This window comes from Ixodes scapularis, unplaced genomic scaffold (genome assembly GCF_016920785.2).
Source record: "Ixodes scapularis isolate PalLabHiFi unplaced genomic scaffold, ASM1692078v2 PGA_scaffold4__175_contigs__length_147842914, whole genome shotgun sequence".
In the NCBI taxonomy this organism is placed as follows: Eukaryota; Metazoa; Arthropoda; class Arachnida; order Ixodida; family Ixodidae; genus Ixodes; species Ixodes scapularis.
The window spans coordinates 107,300,819-107,311,782 of record NW_024609879.1 but is presented as its reverse complement, the minus strand read 5'-3'; the positions used below and the strand labels follow the sequence as shown (position 1 = coordinate 107,311,782).

Below are 10,964 nucleotides of genomic sequence, written 5' to 3'. Positions count from 1 at the left end.
CAGTCACATGTCTAGGATGTACAGGAGGCAAAATACAACTGCCATTACCTTCAGAGCATTGTCATTGACCTGCACAATTGACACATGTATACAAGTCTGCAGGGATGCAAAAACTCTGATGAGCCACCTCAAAGGGCATATAACTGAAGGCAAAAGGGTTACATGCGCTTTCGTAGCTTGCAAGCGTTCATTTACAAATAAGTCTAGATTTGCATCCCATGTTTAAAGGTGCCATGGCCGTAGTTTTTGGGCAGATGTCGCAGGTACTGATATAGAAAGTGTGCTCACAGTACAGCAAGATGAAGGATGCGCCCTTGAAACAGAATCAATGTCAGCTCAATCCCCGTGTTTTGCAGTGCAGAGTACCAGCTCGGAAACGAACTCATCTGAGGGATTCCCAATTGTAGGCTGTAGCACGCACATGAAAAGAGCGAACAAGAAATAACTGATTATCCAGAAGGCCACTGGCATCAGCGCAGTCAGATTATGAATGCAGTTGGGCATTTTTACTTGCGCCTTCTGTCGGAATGTTTGCTGCCATAAAGAACAGTACACCTGATATCAGAAGCATTGTTTGACCTGCAAAGCAATACCCTAGACCTTATGGTAGACGCAGTCAGACGAAAACTCCAAGAAGATGGCCTAAAACAAGATGCTGCCAAGCAGTAATCAGTAAAATGTTGCAAAGTGATGTGCTTACTGGTCTTCACAATAGCAGTGGTATTTTTCGGACATCCTATACCCGCACAGGTTGCTTCAAAAAAAGTTTCCCCTATGTGGAACCAGTTGCTATACCCCTGGGACAGAACAGGAAGAAGCAGGCAGCTCACTTCCATTATGTACCGCTAATAGAAACGCTCAAAGTACTGTTGAAGGATAAGTCAGTTCAGCAGCAGTTCATGATTCCAGATGTTTCTCAGCCGGGTGTCTACAAGGACTTCACAGATGGAAGTGTTTTCAAATCAATACCACTATTTTACGACCACTCCGACGCTCTGCAGTTGCTTCTTTTTGAAGATGCATTCGAAGTGGTGAACCCTTTGGGCTCTGCGAAGAAGCACAAACTTCTTGCCGCTCTGTCCAATTGTTGCTCCCATACAAAGAAGGTGACTTTTCATTCTTTGGTCAGGACAAGGTATATGCTCCTTTGATTGATGACATCAGAAATCTAGAAGCTGGATGGGTTATGGTTGAAGGTGGCACTCCTATTTTTGACACTGTGGTAGCAATCTGGGGTGACGACCTGGGAAGTCACACTGTTGGTGGCTTTCCTGAGAACTTCAGTAAGGCTTCATACATATGCCGGTTTTGTTTAACAAAGAGAGAAAAAATGTTTTACAAGGAAAGCCTGACTGGGCACTTAGAGCTGAGAGATCCAGTTAACTACAATGAGGTTGTGAAAACTCTCGCTGCAGATAACTCTCTTGCTGCATTCCAGAGCATACAATGTGACTCCAAATTCAATCGACTGAAGTACTTTCATGTCTGTGCACCTGGACTTCCTCCATGCTTAAGGCATGATCTTTTTGAAGGTGTGGTGTCCTACGATCATGCTCTGTATTTGATTACATCATCAAACAGCGCCGATGGTTATCGGTTGAGGAGCTAAACAAGAGAATACTGTTGTTCAAGTTCAAAGGAGCAGATGCAAATGACCGACCACCAGAGGTCAGCTGTGGCAAAAAGCTGAGTGGCCATGCTGTTCAGAGTTGGAACCTTTTAAACTCCTTACCTTTGTTTATTTTTGAGAAGGTCTGTGTAGATGAACCAATGTGGCAGCTAGTACCCATGCGAATTGAAATTGTTCAACTGGTATTAGTACCACAGATCATAATGCCCATGATTATGAGACTGAAAGATTTGACTGAAGATTACCTTTCTCAGAGAATTGACCTCTTCCAAGATGCTCCTCTCAGACCGAAGCACGACTATCTGCTTCATTATTCATACTTAATAAATCAGTTTGGGCCGCTTATTAGGTCGTGGACAATGCGGTGCGAAAGCAAACATAGCTTTTTTCGCCGATGCTTGCTAAAAACGCCCAAAACTTTGAAAATGTCAGGCCTCACACTTACAGAAAAACATCAACTTCTTCAAGCATACAGAAGCAGTAGCCAGTTGTACCAGGAGCAATTCATATTTGAATCTGTTTTTTTTTTCTCCAGTCTCTTCAGTAGTGATGTTCAGAAGGCCATTAGCGAGTTTGGCTTCCAGAAGGAGAAAGTTTACTGCTCCTACCACACCGAGGACAGGGGCATAGCATACAGCAGTAGATGGTCTTGGTCTTGGCTCGCAACGATAGCCGGGTAGTGTTTGGCCATATTCTCTTGATTTTATTGCAAGACACTACCGTGTGATTTCTTTTACGCGTCATGCAATCTGTCGTGGAACATATGACATGTGTTTATAACTTGTTCAACAAAGTGGGCCGCTGAAATGTGTCTCTTCACAACGTTCTGGACTGGTAGCCATTGGAGCCTTAAGGCTCTGTTATACTCCGACGTAACGCGTGCGCGCGTGCGAGCGCGTCACAGCGACGCGCCGGCCGCGCCAGCGACGCCGGACCAGGATGCATCACGCGCTGGCTCCCGGTAGCCCTCGCGGCGAATACGAGCAATAGCAGACGACGGGAGCACCACTCCGTGTGGCGTCATGTTTGAAGAATCGGACGTCTCGGTCGTCGAGAAACTGATCGAGGGAATGAATTCGTCCTCACCCGTGTGTCTACAACACGAGGAAGCTTGAGTACCGTAGACCGTGAGCTTGTCAAAGATGTATCGCATATACATTGACCGCCTACGCTTGCGGTGCAGGCGGTGCACCAACAGTGCAAGCGCGAGTTTTTGTCGTGCAAGGTACGTCCACGCCATCGCTCGAACTTGGCGCTCAAGAAGCGCGAGAATTCTCGTGTGCTATTCGAAACGAAAAGGAACCGGAAATGGCGCACTCTCAGGGGAAACGCGCCCTCGTAGCCAGATTCTGCGCATGCGCCGCGCTGGTGGCCCGCCGACGCGCGCCGCGGAAGTCGCCAGGGCCGCCGGAGTATAGAGAGGTCGAATTTCTGACGCGCGCGGCGTGACTGACATGACGTAGCCGACTTTGGCCAGCGTTCGCTTGCGCACGCATTACGTCGGAGTATAACAGAGCCTTTATAAACGTATATGGCCACAATACCCTGTTGTTGTGCTTAAACATTCAATCTTAGACATTGTTTGGCGGTTTCTTTTTTTATTTGAAGTGCAAAGCGTTAAAATGTACTTGGCATCATCTGTAAAGACTTGACTTCCACAACTTAAAAAGAAGGATGTCGAAATCGCCGCTACGAAGCTAAAAGACATAGGCATAAAATGTCTAGAACACTTGAGGTATGTGCGAGAGTCGGACTTGGAGTTTTTAGCCCTGTCGAAAAAAGAATTCTGCTTGAAAAATTCTCTGAAGTCAGCACTCCAGCTTCCACCTCTACAGCTCCAAGTGACCTTTTTGGCGATGGCCCTTCTATGGCACCCAGCCAGCACAGTGAATGGGCTGAGAATTTAAGCATTCCTTGGGAGATGTTTCCACCTAGTTTGCTTCAAGCTTGCAAAGATCAGCAGAAACCCACAAAAGGAGACATGCATCAGGTGGGGAGAGCATTGAGATCTTTGATCATTAATCAACATCCATCAACTGACCGAAACAACTTGAGAATAATCGCAGCAAATATTGCTGATAAGTTCCCGCCATCATTTCAAGATACATTGCAGGGCACAGTCGTTGGTTCAGGAATAGAAACTTTGATGTGCAAGCTTGAATACTGTGTGAATAACAAGAAGAGTTCAGCACCACAGCTGCTACCGACTGAAATCGTTGATGACCCAGATTCCTTCCAGCCACGGAAACGGTCTGTTCGCGACTCCTATGGCTGTGTAGCCTGGCAGCCGGAACTTACGAGTGGGGAGACTGTTCACACACAAGCAGAAAAGAGGCAACGTCTCTTGCTGGAATACACTAAGCTTCAATCAGATGAACGCCTTGTTAATGACCTTATGCTACAAACGTTCCCTTTGCAAAGAAGTAGCATCAACAACTCCAGCTCTGTTGGACATGTGAAGGAAAGTTGGCCTTTCTTATTCAAGGAAGAATGCATTGTGCAGCATGCAGAGCAACTTCTTGGCGATGAAGTTGTCACGGCAATCGAAGTCGACATGGAAAAAGTGGGATTGCGTGTGTACCGTTACGCATACAGCCAGCTCAAATTGCCACGCGTAAAGAAGATCTTGGAACAGACTGAGGAAGCGAAACGTCACGTACAGTGTGTGACACCCGAACATGAAAGTGTACTCCTTCTTCTTGCACTGTTCAGCAAGGACGAGGAAATGGTCTAAAAAATTGTGGAGGTAGGTGTGTGTGTGTGTTTTTTTTTTCGGCTTAGAACAATCAAGGCTAGAGTAAAAATTTGTCATGAATGCATACTTTGGATGACACTCGGAGAGATGCCTTCAAGAAAAAAATTCCCTCAATGCTCACCTGATTGATTTGAAGGGTTGTAAAATTGTTAAAATGCTGTCATCTCTAACTTGGGCCTGTATACACTCAATTCCAAATCAATGTCAGGCTTGTATTTCCTAATGATTCATGAACCACAAAAGCTGGATAGAAATACGAGAGAGTGTGCAGACGAGCTGGTGAACTATAACCTTCTTGAATGCCCGATACCGAGGAACATAAGAAGGTAGACGACACAAAGATCTGGGCTCTCGTCTCCTTTCTTGTTCCTTGATCTAAGGTTTTCAAGATGCACAAATGTGTCTATCCTTGCATGTGAAGGGACATTTATGTAGGCAGTATACACTATTGCCCAATGGTTATAAAATTTGTAACGGTCATGTAACAAAAGGAAGCAAATAGGACTCAACCAGCCTCAAGTTAGAGTCTAGAAGTGCTCACAAACACGTAAACCAATAGCGCTGCATGTTCCTAAGCTAGACGTGCCACACAACCAATACCGTAACATTTTACCGGCAATTTCAAGCAGGGTGAAATAACTGGGAGCAACCACTTTCTCACGTATGTTGAGAATTGTATTTTATAAGGTCCAGATTTTATTTTCTTAAGGAAGCTGTGAAAGCTTCACAAGTGTGGTCTGTGCAGGTAAGTTATACAGCCAGGGGGCCATAGTATATGGTCCTAATATTTTCGACAGCACGGACGATTAACTGAAAGTTGTTCAAAAATGTTTTAGTTAGTGAATAAACATACGGTGTTAGTATAAATTTGCTGAGTATTAAAGAAAACCACTCAATGCGGCAACTTATGAAGTTAAATAAGCGTTGGGCTTGGGCTAGTAGGTTTTCCTTTATTTTTGTTCTGCGCTGCTAAGGTTTACAAACTGGGACAATGAAAGATGACGCGCACACGTAAACCAATTGTTAGTTATGCCTTCCGTGTGTGTGTGTCGTTCTTCATCGTCTCAGTTTGTAAACCTAGCGCCGAACAAAAATAAAAAGGAAATAAGACTTATGCAGACCTGGAGCGTGTGGGAAGCATTGTGATACTCTAAAGATACCACTCGTGCAATGGGTGCAATGCTAGTCAAGCAAAAACGTAGATCATAATTTCCTCCCTGTTCGCCCTTCATTAAAGGATAAGGATCTTATAATGGTATTGTTTGATGTACTTTTAATTAAAATATATGTGGGTCTCTTCTGACAATTCGCAGGAAACTGCAGGAGACACAGATCTTGGAGACATGGCTGCCACGCTGAGCATTTACATAAAAGGTCAGATCAAGATTGGTCTTCGTTGTCGTCATGTAACATTCATTGTGCTGCTTGCTTTTTTATGTAGGACCGAGCCTTTTTATGTCCGCGGAATTCCCCGTGTGCATGGATGGAATCGCCTTGACCACTACGTGCAACAGAGCTGTTGCATCGAACCTTATGTTCCTGCTGTACTGCATGCTCAATGTGGAGTATCCGCCCGAAGTACAGCCCTGACAATGGAGTTCGTTCAGTGGTGAGAATGCCAGACTACTTTGTCACAAGGCTTGGTTTGCCCAGGGCTCACAGCGTTACATGCTGCTGCAATTTACTCGAATGTGATGAATTTGTCCACATTTGTGTTAAAGCTCATTTGTTTTGTTTTGCTGCTTATAAATATAATTTTAGTTTACAGGGCCATCGCTGGCATCAATCCAGATAAAAGCTCAAAGGCTCGGGAAACATCAAGAAAACAGCATGGTCTCTCACCAAAAGTGGCGGCTTTGGCAAATGCCTTAGAGAACTATGCGTTTTAAAGTTTGACACGTTCAGTTCAATGCGAAATGCTTTAAAAATGTAAGCATTTTAAAAGCTTGTTAACCTTTTCAGTGCGCAAGGTAGCGTTTTGAGTTTTATTACAATAAAAATTACAGTTGACATACTTGCCTCTAGTGTAATTTTTGCTTCACACCCTATTGCCGACCCCACCCATAGTCCAGCAGAGGTTGTCAGGGTGACGGTGCGTTTTACAGTTAAACCCGGTTTTTATGTAACCAGTAAAATAGACCAAACCAAGCTTTACGTGAAAGAAGCGGGACATAGCTGAAGGAAGGAACCATCGAGGCCTGTTTTTCTAGGGGCTGACCAGCTACATAACTTGGGCAACAGTATTATCACACAACCAATATTTTTACAGGTTTGTGCGGTTAATTTACAGGCAACAGAAATATCGCAGAACTTGTATTTTTACAGTTTTGCGTGGTTAATATACAGGCAACAGAAATATCAAGACCTGTATTTTAACAGGCTTGTGCATAACAAAAAACTGTGAATTTAAAGAGTTTTCAGTTTTTTTTTCCCGCAGAAACAAAAATTCTGTGGAATCACAGAACAAAATTTAAAACAGACTTACTTGGTGAAAGTACATAAAAAAAAAAAACAGAAAACAGCAAAGGTAGGTAAAAAAACTTGGCATGTTTTTTTTCTGTAGTTTTCAAAAAATATTTTTTAGAGTGGAGCTAAATCTAGCGGAGAAACTGAATTTGTCCGCTAAATCTAGTTGAGAAATTAAATTTCCCCGATAAATTTAGCATGGAAGCGATATGGTGTTCAGCGTAGTTACGCCGACGCCACGAAACCCGAAAACGGGTGCCTAAAAGCTACGCCGTAAAAAAAAAAAAAAAAAAAAAGAAAAGAACAACCGGTGCTCGGGTCCAATAAATGAGCCGCATTCAAATATCTTGACTAGGGAATACTGCGTTCCCCAGTTACGTCATGATTAATATGGACTGGTTGCCGTCTGGTTCAATTAGAGACCGCACACAAGCGCCAGTTGGACCTCTGGCATATATTATAATAAATCTCTGGGTCGTACGAGCACGTCTTATACAGATTCCCTTAAAGGGGCGATGCAACGATTTTTGTACTTTGCGCAAATGCCGCTTAGAACGGATCCCTGACGTTAATGACCCATGAAACACGCGATCGTTTCTCATCCCACGCAAGTCGCAGAAGTAATCAAAGAAAAACGAACAGCGTTCACCCCCTCAACTCACTGCCAGAACAAGTGCATGGCGAAGTGATTTGCAGTCGATTACATGCCGCCAATGTTGATCATAGCCAACGTTGGGATTGGCAAGGCACTGGACACGCGCTGAGTTCCAGACATTGTTATGGTTCGAGTATTGTCGTCATTGCAGCGATTGGACACGGGTCACTACCCGAATGCTTCTCGAGCTATCGATATCACGAGCCCAAATTGAGTGCGCACGCAATGCTTGGGTCCAATCTATGAGCCGCATTCAAATATCGTCACTAGGGAGTACTGCGATCCCCCAGTTACGTCATCAAGTTTCGCGAAGGAGAGATCGAATGCAAACGCTCGCTTTTGGCCCTGAAATTACGCCGCAACAAAGGAGTTACCCGGTCAGTGGCGTTGCGTGCGAGTATCCTTGAGTTTCACTAGTGCCAGGAAGCTCGTGTAAAGTGAAAAAAAAAAAAAAACCGTTCCGAATGATTATCCTTTTACCGCCCCTAGTGCGAGTAAGCTCGTGTAAAGAGAAAAACACTCCAATTGAATATTGTTGCACTATTTACACGCAATATCTTGGGACAAACTGGGTCAATTTATGCATTTCTTTTTGTACTATTGCTCTCATCGTAGACGATATTTTGGGGGAATGTCCATATTAATAGAGCCTTGGTCGGATAACGTTTTGACCATCAGCATCCGATCCGCATCCGCGAAACTCGGAACCGCATTCGATCTTCAACCCGCTCATTCATTTTACATGACAAACTCAAGCATGAATAAGAAGTTAGACACTAAGAGGGACACTGAGAGGGTACGTATGTTCGCCAAGGTTTTCATTTGTACATGACATAGGAGAGCCCAACTACCTAAAAAAGCAGTTCGTGGCTAGAAATTTGTTTCCTTTCCGACCGAAAACCGCTGCTCGAGAACTGGCCGGTTTGAATAGAGCTCACTCTCTCTTCTGTAGTCATGCGCCGTTTTCTATAATTTAGACATAACCACCAAAGATAATCAAAGTCGTGGGTCATCAAAGGCGCACACTCAATACTAAAAATAGACTGAAAATATGACACCTATTTTTCACGATTCTAAAAAATTGCCTTGACGTTGATAAAAAAAAAAGAATGGTGCACAGTTTTGTGATTTCTGCGAAATCTCTCCTCGTCTATATTTCTTCTTCCTCCCCTGTCCAGTTTCGATTTCGGTTTCAAGCAGTAGCGTTTTTCGCTGCTACAGACGGAATTCCCGTGTCGTGTTTCGCTGCTACAGACAACGCCGGCTTCACTCCATTAAAAAGTTAACGCTTTTGAATTGAAAAAAGAAATCATCAGAACGGTATCCTATCAGCCGTCTGCTTACCTTTGTACAAAAAACCCTTAGTGTAGGGAAACGGTGAGAGTAATTCTATCGTATTTTGTTTTATCGTATTCATAAAATTCCTTCCAGGGACACTAAGTATCCCTGGAAAGATGATCGCAGTTACCAGATCGTCTTGGGAGTCCGTCACACTGACACTGTGTCCACAAGATGTTTTCCAAAGGAAGGAAAATTTAATATTTATTTTCCTTTTTGCTTTGTAAAATACACTTGAAGCAGACACACATTTTATAAGACCAAGCATAAAAATTAACAAAGAACTGAATAATAAAATTGTGTAATTTTATTTGAGTCAAACAGTAATAAAGTAGATGAAGAAAAGCGCTCACTCATCGCAGTGAAGTTCTCCTGTATATGTGGTAAGGCTCTAGTAAAAACACACTGGGAAAATATCACAATATTCAATATGGCAACACCTCATACAGGTTTCAGTTTTAACCACTAACCCTTAACTGCATGGCCGGAGCCGTAACAACACTCAGTGCCTATTGTCGAGAAACAGAACACGTATACACATACGCAGCGTTTCACTTGTCGGGGTTGCTGTGTAGAAGAAAAAGAATATCGTCAACATGAAGGGATTCAGACTAGTTAGACTCCTTTAAATTAAGACCCGCCAGGGAGAAGTATCTCTTTGTGGTGGCACTTGATGCTAGGGTGGCGTGCACGAACTGCGCTAAAAGAATGAGGTGCGGAAACTCGCGCTGACGGAAGTTCCTCCACTCCAGAGGATCGAATTCAATCTCCTCGTCTTTCCATAGACGCTTAATTTATTTTATTTCTTTTTTTGCGGTAAAAGCGGCCGTCCCGCCCACTCTGTTTCACCTTATGTTGTACTCCAGCGGACACTATCACCCGTTTGAACCAATAAAACGCAGAATGACTGTCACGTGACTTTCACGTGGGGCAACGCGGCGCGCGCGGGACGCGAGGTCACCTGGCACGCTTACAGTGTTGGACTGGCCGAGTCCGCTCGCAGCCCCCCAAAAAATCAGTTTTTGAAAGGTCTTTCGACACCCCAAGAACTAATTGTGCTCGTGAATGAGCGGTTTCTCATGAAGGGCTGTCACTTCCTGGAGCACTGGAAAGGCCAATAAGCGATGAAGAACTCTTTCTCATAAAAAAAAGGGAGCTGAAAAAAACTCCTTTGAGGTTTCTTTTTCTCACGAAGAACCCTTTTTGGGGGGTGCTTAAAATAAATTGTTAGAGTGCAAAATATGGACAAGCCGAAGAACCTTTAACAGTTATTTTACGACCAGATTTTTGTTTTAGGGTGTAAGGTGAAGGAAGCAGAGCACAGTCTCAAAACGGGCAGGAATTTCACAACGAGCACCAATTGTTCCTACCCTTTGCTAAAAAATAAAAAAAAAATTGAAGAAAATAAAACTAATCTCTGCGCAGAGAGAAAAAGAGGCCGAGTCAGAGAGAATATAAATATGTTTGTGGAGAGGTAGGCGGGGTGATTCCGAATTTGAAGGATATCTGATCGCATAAACATTTTAGTGAATAAACAGTCCATGTATGAAAAAAAAAAACCGTAAGTCTTATTCTTTCCTTTCTTTTTGTAATATAAATAAAAGATTCTGGATAGTCGTCGAAGCTACAGTCGAGGCGAATACATCAAACATGGTGCAGTGGAAAAAAAAATATACTACAAAACTGATGTTGAGCTCTTCCTTGTAGGTATGGTGCTTGTCTCAGGTACATCGATTTTATTCCAAGACATCTCCGAGTGATAGCACTCGAGGTAAGCGCCACGACTGTGTAACACGAAGGAAAACTCATAATAAAAAAAAATCTCTCGGCTCCAATGCAAGTGTTTCCTCATCACCGCGTAACCTCAAAATCTTGAAAGTTCTCTTCAAACAGAAGAGACGAAAGGAATCTCGACCTATTTCGTAGTAATCGGGTTCTTCAAACGGACTTATAATATTTTGACAGGATTATGTCTCATCCGTAGATTGCATTTAAAAGCATGAAATGCTTCTTTTTCTTTTACGCTACCCCTCTAATTCCGAAATTTCGTCCATCCGTCCATTCGTCCGTCCGTCCGTGTACGTTACGCTAAATTTAGCGGGGAAATTATGGCGTCACTT

The 10,964-nt window shown here is 43.5% G+C and overlaps 1 pseudogene; it reads left to right on the top strand.

Annotated features, from left to right (window-relative positions):
• Positions 1 to 677: 677 nt before the first annotated feature.
• LOC115333093 lies at positions 678 to 6,299 on the top strand (annotated as a pseudogene).
• Positions 6,300 to 10,964: the final 4,665 nt, after the last annotated feature.